This window comes from Lipotes vexillifer, unplaced genomic scaffold, assembly GCF_000442215.2.
Source record: "Lipotes vexillifer unplaced genomic scaffold, Lipotes_vexillifer_v1.1 scaffold1469, whole genome shotgun sequence".
Taxonomy (NCBI): Eukaryota; Metazoa; Chordata; class Mammalia; order Artiodactyla; family Lipotidae; genus Lipotes; species Lipotes vexillifer.
The window spans coordinates 709,597-727,361 of NW_006770161.1; the positions used below are offsets into that span (position 1 = coordinate 709,597).

The window sequence follows — 17,765 nt, forward strand, 5'->3', positions numbered from 1 at the left end:
CTCTTTCCTTAGGATCTCTTTCTGAACCATTAAAGATTACTGACTGGTATTCTATACTTTAATAAGAATTGGTGAAAACTGATTAAATTTTATGTTTAGTCTTAGGATCAGGAATGAAGTTTTCCTTTTTCAGAAAAAGGTTTTTGTTAGGAATTATCTGTACTTGTGCCTTTTCCTTGAGTAGTTCCATTATGTTTTTTAGATGAAGCTTTTTTTTTTGGTCAGTTGTCTTATTTATTTCTTGGCTTATTGACATATTGGGCTAGCACCATCTTCTGAGAGTTTGTTATATTACATTTAATATTAAAGTCTAATAGATATTTTATAGTTAAGAAAATGCTTTCAGTTTTTATGAGAATTTAAAAAAAATTTTTCTATAATCAATTTAGTTAAAATGTTTCGATGACCATAAAAACATAGCTACCTCTTAGAATTTGACTTTGTTCTTACTCTTGTAAACATTTGCGCACATTGTTTCCTCTTATATTTTAAAGCATTCATTCAGTCATTCCTTCATGAGTGCCTTTGATGTACTAAGTGCAATGGTAGGGGAGATGGTATGATAGTGTTGTCCTAGAGTAAAGTACTTGGTGTACTGGAGGACTTTACAGCAGAAGTAAATACTTAACAGGAATCTTAAGGAATATGCAGGAATGTGCCATACAGACAAGGACAAGAAATAACAGTTCAGGAAGAAGTAAAAGAATGAATAAAGCCTCAGGAGCTAGGAAATAGTCTGAAATGTAAGGGAAATTTACAGCATTTTGTCATGCTAGAGCATAGGGTGCAAGGCAGGAAGAGTTGAGAAGCAGAGACAATATTTTAAGGAGTTTGGATTTTCTTCTAAGAGCTATAGAAAGTCACTAAGGGATTGTAAGCTGAAGAATGATTTGAGCAGTGGTGTAGAGCAAGGGTCAGCAAACTACAGCCCATGCTGCTTTTTTGTATGGCCAACTACCTGAGAATGGTTTTTACATTTTTAAATGGTTGGAAGAAAATCAAAAGAAGGATAATATTTTCTGACACCTGAAAATTACATGAAACTCAAATTTTAGTGTCTATAAATAGTTTTATTGGAACAGAGCCACACTCATCTGTTTACTTCTTGTCTATGCCTGCTTTTTTACTACAACGGCAGAGTTGAGTAGCTGCTGTGAAGAACATAGGACCTGTAAAGCCTGAAATATTTACTGTCTGGCCCTTTACAGAGAATGTTTGTGACACCTGGTCTAAATACACCAATTAAAATATAGAGATCGTCAGAATGGATAGAAAAGCAAGACCCAACTATATGCTGTCTATAAGAAATCCATTTTAGAAACCATAAACAAGACCAAAAGACAACCTTCAGAATGGGAGAAAATATTTGCAAATGAAGCAACTGACAAAGGATTAATTTCCAAAATTTACAAGCAGCTCATGCAGCTCAATAACAAAAAAACAAACAACCCAATCCAAAAATGGGCAGAAGACCTAAATAGACATTTCTCCAAAGAAGATATACAGACTGCCAACAAACACATGAAAGAATGCTCAACATCATTAATCATTAGAGAAATGCAAATCAAAACTACAATGAGATACCATCTCACACCAGTCAGAATGGCCATCATCAAAAAATCTAGAAACAATAAATGCTGGAGAGGGTGTGGAGAAAAGGGAACACTCTTGCACTGCTGGTGGGAATGTGAATTGGTTCAGCCACTATGGAGAACAGTATGGAGGTTCCTTAAAAAACTACAAATAGAACTACCATATGACCCAGCAATCCCACTACTGGGTATATACCCTGAGGAAACCAGAATTCAGAAAGAGTCATGTACCAAAATGTTCATTGCAGCTCTATTTACAATAGCCCGGAGATGGAAACAACCTAAGTGCCCGTCGTCGGATGAATGGATAAAGAAGATGTGGCACATATATACAATGGAATATTACTCAGCCATAAAAAGAAACGAAATTGAGCTATTTGTAATGAGGTGGATAGATCTAGAGTCTGTCATACAGAGTGAAGTAAGTCAGAAAGAGAAGGACAAATACCGTATGCTAACACATATATATGGAATTTAAGAAAAAAAAATGTTATGAAGAACCTAGGGGTAAAACAGGAATAAAGACAGAGACCTACTGGAGAACAGACTTGAGGATATGGGGAGGGGGAAGGGTGAGGTGTGTTAGGGCGAGAGAGAGACATGGACATATATATACTAACAAACGTAAGGTAGATAGCCAGTGGGAAGCAGCCGCATGGCACAGGGAAACCGGCTCGGTTCTTTGTGGCTGTCTGGAGGGGTGGGATAGGGAGGGTGGGAGGGAGGGAGACAAAGAGGGAAGAGATATGGGAACATATATATATGTATAACTGACTCACTCTGTTATAAAGCAGAAACTAACACACCATTGTAAAGCAATTATACCCCAATAAAGATGTTAAAAAAAAAAAAAAGAAATGCACTTTAAATATGAAGATACAGTTAGGTTAAAAGTAAAAGGATGGAAAAAGATAAATTCTGTAAACACTAATCAAAAGAAAGTTGAAGTAGCTACATTAATACCAGAAACAAGGAATTTAAAGAAGGATGTTACGTAATGATCAAAGGGTCAATTTACAAAAAAGGCATCACAATCCTAAATGTATATAAATCTGCTAACAGAACTTCAAAATACTTAAAGCAGAAACTGACAGAACAGAGGAGAGAAATAGATAAATCCACCATTGCAGTTGAGATTTCAACACTCCTCTCAGTACTGATAGGACAGGTAGAAAATAATTAGTAAGTATACAGAGACATGAACAGCATCAACCAGCTGGACCTAACTGACATTTACAGTACATTTAATCTGATAAGGGCAGAATACACATTGCTTTCAGGTGCACATGGAACAAGAGAGACCATATTCTGGCCTATAAAAACCAATTTAAAAGAATTGAATATGTTCTCTGACAATAGTGGAATTAAACTAGAAATCAATAACATAAAGATATTTGTAATATCCCTATTATTTGGAAATTGAACAACCCACTTTTAAATAACCTACAAATCAATGAGGAAGTCACAAAAAGTTAAATATTTTGAACTGAATAAAAATTAAAGCACTGCATATCAAAGTTTGTGGGATGCAGCTAAAATAGTTGTTTAGAGAGAAATGTTCAGTGTTACTAAATGCTTATATTTGAAAAGAAAAAAAAAAATTCCCAAACTCAGTGACCTAAGTCTTCACCTCAAGAAAATAGAAGATGAAGAGCAAATTAAACCTGATGCAAGCAGAAGAAAGGAAAAAGTAAAGCTAAAAGTAGAAATAAAAGGTAATAGAGAAATCAGTGAAATCAAAAGCTGGTTCTTTGAAAAGATCAATAAAATTGATAAACTTCTACCCAAACTGACCCTGAAAAAAGAGAGAAGATACAAATTACAATATCAGGAATAAAAGAGGGGAAGTTACCACAAATCCTGTGGGTAGTTAAAAGGAGAATGGGGAATATAATGAAAAGTTTTACTTCCATAAGTTTGACAATTTAGATTAAATAAACAAATTCCTTTAAAAATACAAACTATCAGTTTACTTAAGAAGAAATAGATAACCTAAATATTGATATATTTATGAAAAAGACCCCCTAAATCCATAATTTAAAATGTTCCCACAAAGAAAACTACAGGCCCAGATGGTTTTATTCGTGAATTCTACCAGACACATATGGAAGAAATAATACCAATTGTATGTGAACCCTTTCAGAATACCAAAGAAGATGGAACACTTCTGAACTCATTTTATAACAGCAGCATTAATCTGATACTAAACCCAGGAAAGGACAATGTAAGAAAACTACAGACTAATATCCCTCATGAACATAGACACAAAAAACTCCTTAACAAAATATTAACAAATTGAATTTAGCAATATATAAAAAGGATACTATGTCATGACTGAGTGGGATTTATCCTAGAAATTCAAGGCTGGTTCAAATATTCAAAATCAGTTAATATAATTTACCATATAAATAGGCTAAAGAAGAAAAGCCATATGATGATCTCAAATGCATAAAAAGCATTGGAAAAATTTAACACCCATTCATGGTATTAAAAAAACAAACTCCGTACAAACTAGGAATGAGAAGTAACTTCTTCAACCTGATAAATGGCATCTATGAAAAACCTACAGTTAACATCATACTTGATAGCAAATGAGTGAATGCTTTCCTCCTGAGATCAGGTACAAGGCAAGGATGTCCACTCTAACCACTCCTATTCAGCATCATTCTTGAAGTCCTAGCTGTTGAAAAACAGGAAGAAAAAAGATATGTAAGACATACAGATTAAAAAGGAAGAGATAAAACTACCAAATTCTCAGATGATATGAATAGCTTTATCAAAAATCCCCATGTTGAGAAAAGTATACAATTTTAATATAAGCTATAAATATAAGACCCAAATAAAAGAAGACAACTCCCATGTTCAAGGCTGCAAAGAGTCAATATTATAAAGAGCAGTTCATCTCAAATTGATTTATTGATTCAGCATAATTTCAAAACCCAATGCTATCTATGTGTGGTATTTAAGCAAACTGAGTCTAATATGTATATGGATAGATAAAAGGGCCAAGGATAGTTAATATGTTCCTGAATTACAAGGTCAGGAGCATTTGCTATGCCAGGGATCAAAAGTTTTTATAAATAGCTTGTAATAAAAACAATGAGGAATTCACTCAAGGAAATAGAATAGAGATGCTAGAAACAAACTTTCACATAAAGGGAGCTCTGTTGTTATAATGGCAGTGGTATTGAAGATCTTCAAGAAAGAAGAGAATGTTTAATAAGTAGTCCTGGAATAGTTGTTTATTTTTATGGAGAAAAAGAAAATGGTGCCGATAATACTCCCATACACAGAAATCAGTTCCAAACGGATTAAAGACTGAAATGTAAATGGCACAGCTTTTTTAGAAGAAAAAAATGAAAGAATATCTTTCCTACCTTGGGATGTGGAAGGATTTTTTAAACAAGATGTAATTGCTAAATTTAAATGTTGAATATATCAACCACGTAAGATAAACACATTTGTTTCTATCAAGTGACATTAAATAATTCAAAAAGATAAACGACAAACTAGGAGAAGGTGTGTGTAACCCAAATAACTGACAAAAGATTAGTTATACGTTTACAAATCTACAAGAAAGGCAACTTAGTAGAAACAGGGACGTAAAACATGAACAGAAATTTCACAGAAGAAGGACAGACTTCCCAAAGATGTATGAAAGTAAGTGCAGTCTCATCACTAATCAAGGAAGTGCAAAATAAGACCACAGGTAAGTAGCAGGATACAAAATTAATGCACAGAAATATCTTGCATTCCTATACACTAACGACAAAAAACTGAAAGAGAAATTAAGGAAACACTCCCATTTACCATTGCAACAAAAAGAATAAAAAGAATAAACCTACCTAAGGAGACAAAAGACCTGTATGCAGAAAACTATAAGACACTGATGAAAGAAAACAAAGATGACAAAAACAGATGGAGAGATACACCATGTTCTTGGATTGGAAGAATCAACATTGTGAAAATGAACTGTTCTACCCAAAGCAATCTGCAGATTCAGTGCAATCCCTATCAAATTACCAATGGCATTTTTCACAGAACTAGAACAAATTATTTTACAATTTGTATGGAAACACAAAGGACCCCAATAGCCAAAACCATCTTGAGAAAGAAAAACGGAGCTGGAGGATTCAGGCTCCCGGACTTCCTGCTATACTACAAAGCTACAGTAATCAAGACAATATGGTACTGGCACAAAAACAGAAATATAGATCAATGGAACAGGATAGAAAGCCCAGCGATAAACCGACGCACCTATGGTCACCTTATGTTTGATAAAGGAGGGGAGAATATACAATGGAGAAAAGACAGCCTCTTCAATAAGTGGTGCTGGGAAAACTGGACAGCTACATGTAAAAGAATGAAATTAGAACACTCCCTAACACCATACACAAAAATAAACTCAAAATGGATTAAAGACCTAAATTGTAAGACCAGACACTATAGAACTCTTAGAGGAAAACATGGGCAGGACACTCTGTGGCATAAATCACAGCAAGATCCTTTTTGACCCACCTCTTAGAGAAATGGAAATAAAAACAAAAATGAACAAATGGGACCTAATGAAACTTAAAAGCTTTTGCACTGCAAAGGAAACCAAGACGAAAAGACAACCCTCAGAATGGGAGAAAAGATTTGCAAAGGAAGCAACTGACAAAGGATTAATCCACAGAATACACAAGCAGCTCATGCAGCTCAATATCAAAAAAAAAAACAAAACACACAACCCAATGCAGAAATGAGCAGAAGAACTAATTAGACATTTCTTCAAAGAAGATATATAGTCACCAACAGACATATGAAAGGATGCTCAACATCACTAATCATTAGAGAAATGCAAATCAAAACCACAGTGAGGTATCACCTCACACAGTTCAGAGTGGCCATCATCAAAAAATCTACAAACAATAATTGCTGGAGAGAGTGTGGAGAAAAGGGAACCCTCTTGCACTTTTGCTGGGAATGTAAATTAATACAGCTACTATGGAGAACAGTATGGAGGTTCCTTAAAAAACTAAAAATAGAACTACCATACGACCCGGCAATCCCACTACTGAGCATATATCCTGAGAAAACCATAATTCAAAAAGAGACATGTACCACAATGTTCATTGCAGCACTATTTACAATAGCCAGGACATGGAAGCAACCTAAGTGTCCATAAACAGATGAATGGATAAGGAAGATGTGGCACATATATACAATGGAATATTACTCAGCCATAAAAAGAAATGAAATCGAATTATTTATAGTGAGGTGGATGGACCTAGAGTCTGTCATACAGCATGAAGTAAGTCAGAAAGAGAAAAACATGGGCTTCCCTGGTGGTACAGTGGTTGAGAATCCGCCTGCCAACACAGGACACGGGTTTGAGCCCTGGCCCGGGAGATCCCACGTGCTGCAGAGCAACTAAGCCTATGCGCCACAGCTACGGAGCCTGTGCCTGCAAGCCACAACTACTGAGCCCACATGCTACAACTACTGAAGCCTGCATGCCTAGAGCCCATGCTCTGCAACAAGAGAAGCCATCACAATGAGAAGCCCGCACACCGCAACGAAGAGTAGCCCCCCACTCTGTGCAACTAGAAAAGCCCATGCACAGTAACGGAGACCCAATGCAGCCAAAAATAAATAAATAAAAGAAAGAAGTTTATTTAAAAAAACCCCAAATACCATTTGCTAACACATATATATGGAATCTAGAAAAAAAAATGGTTCTGATGAACCTAGGGGCAGGACAGGAATAAAGATGCAGATGTAGAGAATGGACTTGAGGACATGGGAAGGGAGAACAGGAAGCTGGGATGAAGTGAGAGAGTAGCATTGACATATATACACTACCAAATGTAAAATGCGTAGCTAGTGGGAAGCAGCCACGTAGCACAGGGAGATCAGCTCGGTGCTTTGTGACCACCTAGAGGGGTGGGGTAGGGAGGATGGGAGGGAGGTATAAGAGGGAGGGGATATGTGGATATATGTATACGTATAGCTGATTCACTTTTTTATACAGCAGAAACTAACACACCATTGTAAAGCAATTATACGCCAATAAAGATATTTTTTAAAAAAATAGACCACAGGTAAGTAATAAGGTATAAATCAAAAAAGCTAAGAAGTTACAGAGACATAATGTGAATCTACAGGAATTTATATTCACTGCTGGATGGATTATAAATTGATAAACTACTTTGAAAATAATTTGGCATTCTGTAAGGTTGAACATTCATAGACCCTACAGTTCAACAGTTTTATATCTTAAACAGATTGCTGTACATATGTATCAGGTGGCATATACTAGCAGTAGTCATGGTACTTCATTGTTGATAATAACAACTGGAAAGAATTTGAGTGTCTGTCAGTTGGAGAAAATTGTATAAATTGTGGTGTGTTCATACAGAGGTATTTTATATGACAGTGAAAGATATTTTCCATTTGGGATGACATGAATGAAACAATGTCATGTATATCAGAGTTGAGAATGCAGACTCTGGAGCTGGACTGCCTGGGGTTTGAGTTCTGGCTCCACCCCTTGCTAGATGTGTATCCTTACAAAAGTCATTTATCCTCTCTACGCTTTAGTTTTTTCATCTGTCAAATGATGGTTGTTGTGAGTATTAAACGATTTAATATGTGTAAAGTGCCTATAAAACAGTGTGGTGCTGTATAAATGTTAGCTATTCTTGTTACTCTGAATTCTGTTGTTATTGGGCAGTTTTGTCTTTATTATTTACTTTTTGTTGTTATTTAAAATCATGTTTTATCATTCCGCCTCTCCCAATGGATCTAGTGTATGGTCATTGAGGGCAATTAGAAAAGAGAGGAAAATATAAAAAATAATAAATAACCATAATATAATTGCCAGTTGAAGCCGTTCTTACTATAGCTTCTGTTCCTTCTACAATCCCAGGGTATACTGTTGTCTAGGGAAGACAAATACACTTCTTTTTTTCATACAAATGTATGTATGAAAGGCATAAGTGAAGTGGGACCTTATTATACTGTTTACTCATCTATCGTGCAGACTTTGCAACTAAACCTATGCTGTACTGAGCCAGTATGAAATTCTCTAGTAAGAATTCCTGTGGAGACTGCCCAAAACATGAATCAAAATAAGAAATGTCAGTAAGCAATAAAAGTTATAGACAGTCACAAATACAGAAAGATTTACCTACCCCATGGTGTTATGTCCTCATTTAGATCTATTATTACATTTTATCCTGAAGTTAGAAGAGTGGTAGTCATTTTCTACCACCAGAGGGAATTTAGGTAATTAATGGTACTAAATAAGTTGAAATAATATGAATTTTTACATACTCTCCTTTTTGCCCTTTTGACCCTGGCTGCTGTTGGTGTTGTTCTGGTGACTCTACAGAGTTAACGGTACGCATCATTATCCCCTAAGAATCCTTATATGTCTGTCTGTAGATATGTATATAACTATACAATAGAAATACAATGAAAAGTGATTAGGTAGATCTTATAGCAATATAGAGAATATAAAAGTGTTGGAGAATTACTAGAAGCAAAAGTAATTAACAAATGAGGATCTGTTAGAGTCAGATGATAAATAATTAAAGAGAAAATCCACAAGATTCATGACATATATAGGTAGGTCAAAGGAGTATGATTTGATAATAAGGGGTTATTAGAGATCCTTGGGAAAGATTATGAAAACCATGAATATTTTTGTAACAGTGACCCTTCTTTATGATTATATGAAAATTTTGATTTAAAGAGAAGATTGTTATATTATTATTTTATTAGTAATTTTCAATATAGTGAGATATACACACAGAAAAGTATGTAAAATTTATGTATGAAGAATAGCTATTTCTAGGTCAGGAAACAGAGCATTGGCAAGCATGCCAGAGGCCAACCAGGCACCTTTATCAACCCTCTCTCTACTTTTAGAGTTATCTACTATCCTTTGTCCTGATCTTTTCCTTGCTGTTCTTTTTAGTTTATCATCTGTGTATGCTTTACTAAGTAATAGTAAATTTTGTCATTTTAAAATTTCCTATGGGGACTTCCCTGGTGGCACAGTGGTTAAGAATCTGCCTGCCAATGCAGGGGACATGGGTTCGATCCCTAGTCTGGGAAGATCCCACATGCCACAGAACAACTAAGCCCGTGCACCACAACTACTGAGCCTGTGCTCTAGAGCCTGCGAGCCATAACTACTGAGCCTGTGTGCCACAACTACTGAAGCCTGCATGCCCTAGAGCCCGCAAGCCACAGCTGCTGAGCCCACGCACTGCAACTGCTGAGCCCACATGCTGCAACTACTGAAGCCTGTGCACCTAGAGCCCGTGCTCTGCACCTAGAGCCTGTGCTCTGCAACAAGAGAAGCCACCACAATGAGAAGCCCATGTGCCACAACTAGAGAAACGTGCGTGCAGCAACGAAGACCCAATGCAGCCAAAAATTAAATAAACAAACAAAATTTCCTATGAATGCCATCATTTATGTGTATTCCTTAATGTCTTTCTTTGTTTGCTCAAAACATTTGTGATATTCATTCTTATTGTGGTGTGAGACTCTAACTCATTAATTTTTCAGTCCTGTATAGTGTTCCTGTAAAATGAAGGATATATATTATTTTAGATACCTTTGATATTTTATATTTCTTTTAAGAGCCTAAAAATGTTTTTCTTTATTCAACAAGTACTTTTGAGTGGCTATTGTGTTATGTGCTTTTTCATTTATTTGTTTTTGTTTTTAGCTGCCTATAACAGAAGAACCAAGTAAGTGCAGCTTAAATAATAATGAGCTTATTTTCTCAGTGTCTTTGATTTCATAAAATCTTAATTTCTATGTAAAGCATAATGAAAAGGAAAATCCTAACATGAGGGAAACAAATGTTGGAACAAATATAGCAAATGCCCTTCTTATAGAAAACACTTAAAAAAGGTAAACACTAAAAACAGAAAATGGGAAAAGGAGGGAAGACGCATTTCACAAAGAAATATAAAAAGTAGTACATAGGAAAAAAAACTGCATTGAGGTTTTTAGATTTATAATAGAAATTAGTTTCTTTGATGACACCTTTTTTCTTTATGTGTTTGTGGAACCCAGTGATTTTCAGGCAGTTGTATTTTTTTAAGAAGTTTGGTTTAAGAATCTACAAAGTTGAAGTCAAGTTCTGGTAATTTTTTATTTTCTTGCATTAGCAATTCTTCTAATACAGTATGATTTACTATGTCATCATAGAAAGACAGCATTAGAGAGTGTACATGGCAGGGTAAAATTAAACATATGCTCACAATCAAATTAATGTATTTCATCTGTCTTCAACTAATAACAATCTGTCATGTTATCTATCTGAGTAGGGGCATAAACAGTTTATTTTGTGTTTGGAGTAACTTCCTGGAGGTAGTTAATGTGACAAGTAGTTTGTTTGAATTGAGCATAACCAGATCAACACTCTAGATGTTTCCTTGATAACCCAAAAATTACTGTGAAAATCTGTACAAGTGCTATATTTGTATTTTGCTTCTTTAAGTTAGGCAGCAACGTATTTTACAGTAATTTCACAGAGAATATTCTGTTTTTGCCATATATGGACTAAGAAGCCTAAATAGTTTATACTTTTAATGCTTTCCATTGACAGGGTATAGACAATAATATAATAAGCTAGCATCATAGAATACTTTCTTTTTTAAAAAAAATGTGAAGTAATATATTCTAGTTTGAATGCAAAAGTCATATTCATTATAGAATATGTTCTTATAGCATGTTGAAAAGTGAATATTTAGGAAAACAGGAATATTGTAAACTCTTAGGCCAATATAAAAATAATATAGAAACTATCATAATGTTTTTCAGAATTTAAAAATTTTACGTAAAATTTTCTATTTAGTTTGATCAGTAGCTCTGATTATTATACATTTGATATATAGTTTTTAAGCTATTTATTACATTTGGTACTGTATATTGGAAGACAATTCTGTTCATTATACCAGTAATCCTATAAGTAGATAGAGTGGAGATCGTGAATATGGATGCCTGGATGCCAGTAAACAAATAGGACTTATAAAAAAATAGGACTTAAAAAGAGATGATGTCATGCACTTGACTTATTAGCATTAGTGTGTGTATTTTAGAAGTCAAAATATATACATAATTTTAAGCACATGTAAATCAAATTTAATAAATTATTAAGGGTATTTTACTTGTCATGTGTGGGCTAATCATGATGGATCATTTTTAAACATTATGTAATTTCACAATTTGTATGTACAGCTGCAAGTACTTTGTAAAGGACTTTATGTAATCAAGTGCAAAGGCAGAGTATCTTATTTTATAATGCTGATGGGCTCAGTTTTATGATTTACTGTTATTAATAAATACTTTTAAAGTACCAGTAAGCAATAACCAGGTATATAATAGTTCACTCTTTTATAATAATGGGCATTTAAAGTTTGTATGTCTTTATTCTTTCAATTAAAACTCTAAATAAAAGACCGTTAAGTGGTCATCCCTAAAGCTGATGTTCCTTCTTCTTTGTGAGACACTAACTGGATTTGGAACCAGATGGCTTGGTTCAAATTCTGGTGCTAAAGGTGACTAGCAATGGGACTTTGGTTAAGTCACTCTGAGCCTCAGGTTTTTTGTGTGTGAAGTTAGATTAATGCTTTACCTATTTGTCTAGATTGTTATGAGGACCCAAAGTGTTATGTAAATTTTGAAACAGACTTTAAGTTGCTTCAGAAGTCTCCTAAAGTGGTTTCTTTGCATCTGTTTTACCCTTCTGGATTCTTTCTCCTCGTAGTAGGCAGAGTAATTTTTTTTCAAAATGCAAAGATCACATTGTGCCCTTGCTTACAAGCCTCCAGTGGCTTTGCAGTGCTGTGTTTTATTGATATCCTCATGTTATTCTGCACATCCCCACTCTTGCTCATTATGTTTCTTTGTTTTCCTCAATTGCACTCAGTCATTTTCCTCTTCTAGATTGCATCCTAGTTGTTCCAGTGACAGAAACATTTTTCTCTTCCAACTTCCTATTAACTTGGTTGGCTTATTCTCATCTTTCAGATCTCAGATCAAAGAGGTCTTTCAGAGCTACTGTATAAAATTGTCATAATTTCTATCTTGCTTCCTGTCACTCTTTTACTCTCTATCTGCTCAACAACAATCCCCCCAACCCCCCGGCAATTTCTGATTATAATTGTTACATTGACTTGTTTATTTATGTGTTCACTTGTTTATCAGTCTTTCTCCCTCATGAATGTAAGAGTAAGGATAGTGTCTGTTCTCTAATTTATTGCTTATGCTTTTAGCACAATACTTGACACATAATAAGTGTTTACATTTAATAAATGAATTTTAAGGTGTTATTTTACTTATTTTAAAGAAGTACATGAACTATATATATATATATATATATTTATATATATTTTTTGGAGGCTGTGATTTTTGCAACTACACAGTTAATCTGAATCATCTTTAGGTTGATTAATATTCAATGTAATAACTGTAATGACTTTTGGGAGAAAGAATAATCAGCTGCATGTGTATAAAACTTTCCATCTTCTGTTTTTAAAGTTATGATGTAGATAATGGCAACTATTTATGTATACAAGATGCCTGAACAGAAAAAAAAAGTCATATTCCTGAAATCTATAGGAGTGCAACATTTTTTAACATTTGTAATTTTCTTTTGATTAGTCTCTGAATTTAGAAACAAAAGTTGTCACTGTGTAGTTAATGGAAGTGCTTTCAATCCAGCAGGGGAAAGTTAAAACCTTTCCAGTATATATCACCTGTAGGATTTCCTTCTTGTGCTTATATTTTTGCTCAGGTGGACTGAAATATGTGAGGTAAGCTGGGTGAAAACTGTATCGGTGTTTAAGTTACCTACATGCATATGAACTTCTCAACATCCCATACAAGACCCTCATGCACATCCCTGCTGATTTCACCATCTCTTGGAAGCCAGGTTCTTTCAGATGCTTTTGCACACATTCCTTTGGCAAAGAATGTCCGTCCACCCTGTCTCCAAGGTTGTCTGCCTAATTTTTCCTCATTCTTCAGGAGTTAGCTGAAGCATCGTCTTCTCTGTGAGATCTTTCTTGTCCCCCTATGCAGTTCTATAAATTTCCTTTCCTTATTACTCCTGTTTTACCTTGTCTTGTACAGACCACTGTTGTTCTCTTGGTCTTAGAATTTCACTGTATAATATTTTTCTACATGTGCTCCTCTCAGCCTTCCTAGCAGTTAGCACTTAGAAGGCCCTGGGTAAATAGTTCATGAATGAATAAATGGATAGACAAATGACAATAACACTAATACTTGTTGAGTATGTGCCAGTCGCATACTATGTACCTTACTATGTACCAGTCATTGTTCTGTGTGCTTTATATGTATTTAGTTATTTTATCTATTACAATAACATTATGAGGTACTATTATTGTCCCCATTTTATAGATGAGGAAACTGAGACAGAGAGATTGATTGCTCAGGGTTCCCCAAACAGTAACAAGGCATCAAGCCCAGGCATTTTGACTCTGGAGTTTGCATTCTTTACTACCATGTCCTATTTCCTTTCCAAATAAACCAGTGAATTATTGAGGAGCCATTGTTTCTTCTACATTTGCCATAATGCAGACAACTGAGAAATTCAGAAAGGTTATTTCTTGTATGAGACTAGTGTTTGTATATAAGCTACCACTCTAGATAGTAAAATAGTAACAAAGATCATTTATTGGGATATGAAAAAATTGCTGTAATGACACTTTTTTATGATGATATTTGACATATAGTGTCATTTTTATCAGAATCATGTATTGTTTATTAAACATCATTTACTTTCTGTTATTCATCAAAATCTGTTTCTGTGTCCTAATATACAGGCCACTTTATCCTGAAAGTTATCCAAGTAAGTAAATTTTGAACCATCACATCAGTTTAGGGAATTAATGTTCCATTGGAATCAGCAGGGCCAAATGAAGGATGAAAGTGACAGCTTTACATTCAGAATTCTAATTTGTTGCTTCTAAATCAAAGTTTTGTACTTCAATAAAACCAAAACAAAGTGTTTTAAGAGTATATCATAGTAAAATATTTATGGATGAAATGATATTTGATTTGCTTTAAAATAATCTAAGAGTGGGGATATGGATGGAACAAGATTGGTCATGACTTGATTATTGTTCAGGCATTTTATATTTTCCAGCAAAATGTATTAACAAAGGAGAATGCATTTTTGTTTCCATACTGTTTTCCATGTATTACTTGAGCCATTTAATGGCGGAAGAAAGAAAATTTCTCCAGTGGTTTGTGTTTTGTTTGTTTTTGTCTCCCTGGTAACTAGAAATGCAAATGCCTCTCAATTTATAATTGTTTAATATAATTTTTAACTGTTTAATTGAATATGACATAACCAAAATCTCAGAGACAATTGTAATGCTTAGATTTTATTTTCTTGCTAGTATAACTTCATGTTATCATTTTTAATAACTCAAGACCCAGTATATACAGGGAGAGGTTTATTGTTAACAAGAAAGATAAAAATCTATATTATTTTATATTAGTTAAGGCAATCTGTATTAGTTAAGGTAATGCTAGATGCTATAAACAGGCAGTCCCTAAAGTTTCAGTATCTTAGCACAATAGAAATTTATTTCTTATTTACATAAAGACCAAAACCAGGTACTGCTTATCAGTGGCTCATCTCCCTCTCAGGAACCCAAACTCCTTCCATTTTCTGGAACTGCCATTTTCAACAGTTGGCTTCATGGGTTACCATGAAAAAGGAGAGTAAGGAATACCATACATGGAAGGTTTTTATGGGTCAAGCCTAGTAGTGTTGCATATCATTTATTCATTACTTTGGTCAGAAGTTAGTCTTATGGCCACAGCTAACTGCAGGTCATACTGGAAAATGTAGTATAGGTTATGAACAGCTATCCAGTCTGCTCATCTTATACTTATGTGTCTGTTCTACTCTTCTTTTTGTCAAACACAGTGAAGGATCTTAGATTTTACCCTACTTAGAAGCTAACAAGTTAGGCTGCTACTGCCATGGATACTGGCAGAAGGCATGAGGCTCCTGGATCAGAGATAAAGGAATTTATTACTCCCAGAATAGCAAGTAGGGTGAGCTCCATGTTTGTGTTGGTTCCGCTAGGACAGTGTGAGGGGACCCACACAGATGATCTGTATCTAGCAGTTTGTCTCACAGCTGAGGAATCCTGAACTTAGGAAATCTATCTCTTTTATAATGGTCTCCAAGTAAATCTCTGAACTTTGCTCTGGAGAGAGATATTATCTTTATTATACCAGATGATGAACAAACTTACGCTTTATTCCTGAGGGAGACACACTCTCTTTGTAAGTTGCCATACAAACATCCTTGAAAGAATAGTCCGAAAAAAAAGCTGTCATTCAAAAATTTTATTTTTCTCAACTTTAATTTTTAAAAATGTATTAAAAATTTGAGTATTTTCCTTGCCATCTATTAATGCATATATATACATATATAGTATGTTTACAGAGTAGGAGTTTTATTATATGCAATTTTATACTCTTTAACATCCTGTACTATTGTGTATTTCACTTGATAGCCTTTCTCCGAGCTTTATTGAGATATAACTGGCATATAACATGATGTAAGTTTAAGGTATACAGTGCATTGATTTGATACACATATATTGCATAATGATTACTACCATCATCACCTCATATAATTAACATTTTTGTGGTGAGAACATTTAAGATTTACTCGCTTAGTAACTTTCAAGTATATAATACAGTATTGTTAACTATAATCACTCTGTGTACATTAGAATCATAGAACTTATTCATCCTATAATTGGAAGTTTGTACCCTTTGACTCACATCTCATTTCCCTAACCCTCAGCCCCTGATAACCACCATTCTACTCTCTGTTTCTGTGAGTTTGTCTTTTTTAGATTCCACATGTAAGTGATATCATATAGTACTTGTCTTTCTCTATCTGACTTAGCATAATGCCCTTAGGTTGCATGCATGTTGTCACAAATGGAAGGATTTCCTTCTTTCTCATGGCTGAATAATATTCCATTGTTATATATGTGTATGTATCACATCTTTATTTGTTCATCTGTTGACAGACACTCAGGTTGCTTCCATGTCTTGGCTATTGTGAAAAATGATGCAATAAACGTGGGAGTGCAGATATCTCATTGAGATTCTGTTGTTATTTCCTTTAGTTATATACCTAGAAGTAAGAATGTTAGGTCATATGGTAGTTCTGTTTTTAATTTTTTGAGGACCCTTCATACCGATTTCCATAGTGGCTGTACCAATTTACATTCCCACCCACAGTGCAAAAGAGTTCCCTTTTCTCTACATCCTTACCAACATTTGGTATCTCTTGTATTTTTCATGATAGTAATTCTAACAGGTATGAGGTGGTAGTTCATTGTGGTTTTGATTTGCGTTTCTCTGATGATTAGTGATGTTGAGCATCTCTTCATGTACTTGTAGGCCATTTGTATGTCTTCTTTTGAAAAATATCTATTCAGTTCCTCTGACCATTTTTAATCAGGTTGTTTGTTTCATACAACTATTGAGTTGTATGAATTCTTTATATATTTTGGATATTAATCTCTTATCAGGTATATGATTTGCAAATATTTTCTTCCATTCCATAGGTTGCCTTTTCATTTTGTTGATGGTTTTCTTTGTTGAAAGCTTTTTAATTTGCTGTGGTCCCACTGTTTATTTTTGATTATTTGCCTTTGTCTTTGGTATCAAATACAAAAAAATCATCCCCAAGACCTCACTTACTAGTCATGATTTGTTTTTTTGTTTGCTTGTTTGTTTTTTGGCCAGACCGCGCAGCTTGCAGGATCTTAGTTCTCCAACCAGGGATTGAACCCGGGCCATGGCAGTGAAAGTGCCAAGTCCTAACCACTGGACCACCAGGGAATTCCCTTTAAGTTCATAATTTTTAATGGCCAAAGAGTATTGTATTGTGGGGTTGTATCATAATTTAACTGTATTTCTATTCTGGGACATTTACATTGCTTCCAATATTTTTTATATTACAAATGACTGTGGTGAAGATCTTAATTTATAATTCTTATTATACATCCCTAACGTGTTCCTCAAGATAAACTCTTCCAAATTGTCTTACTTGGTCATAGAGTAGAAATGTTTGTAAGGCTCAACACACATTTTTGAGTC

The 17,765-nt window shown here is 34.5% G+C and overlaps 1 protein-coding gene and 1 non-coding gene across 4 annotated transcripts in view; one reads left to right on the forward strand and one right to left on the reverse strand.

Annotated features, from left to right (window-relative positions):
• The window catches only part of RAB28 (RAB28, member RAS oncogene family), a 94,486-nt gene that overhangs the window by 55,808 nt on the left and 20,913 nt on the right, over positions 1-17,765 (forward strand). The gene's annotated exons all lie outside the window — the stretch shown is intronic.
• Positions 17,436-17,507, reverse strand: TRNAE-UUC (transfer RNA glutamic acid (anticodon UUC)). Its single transcript has one exon. It is a non-coding gene; the product is annotated as a tRNA-Glu (tRNA).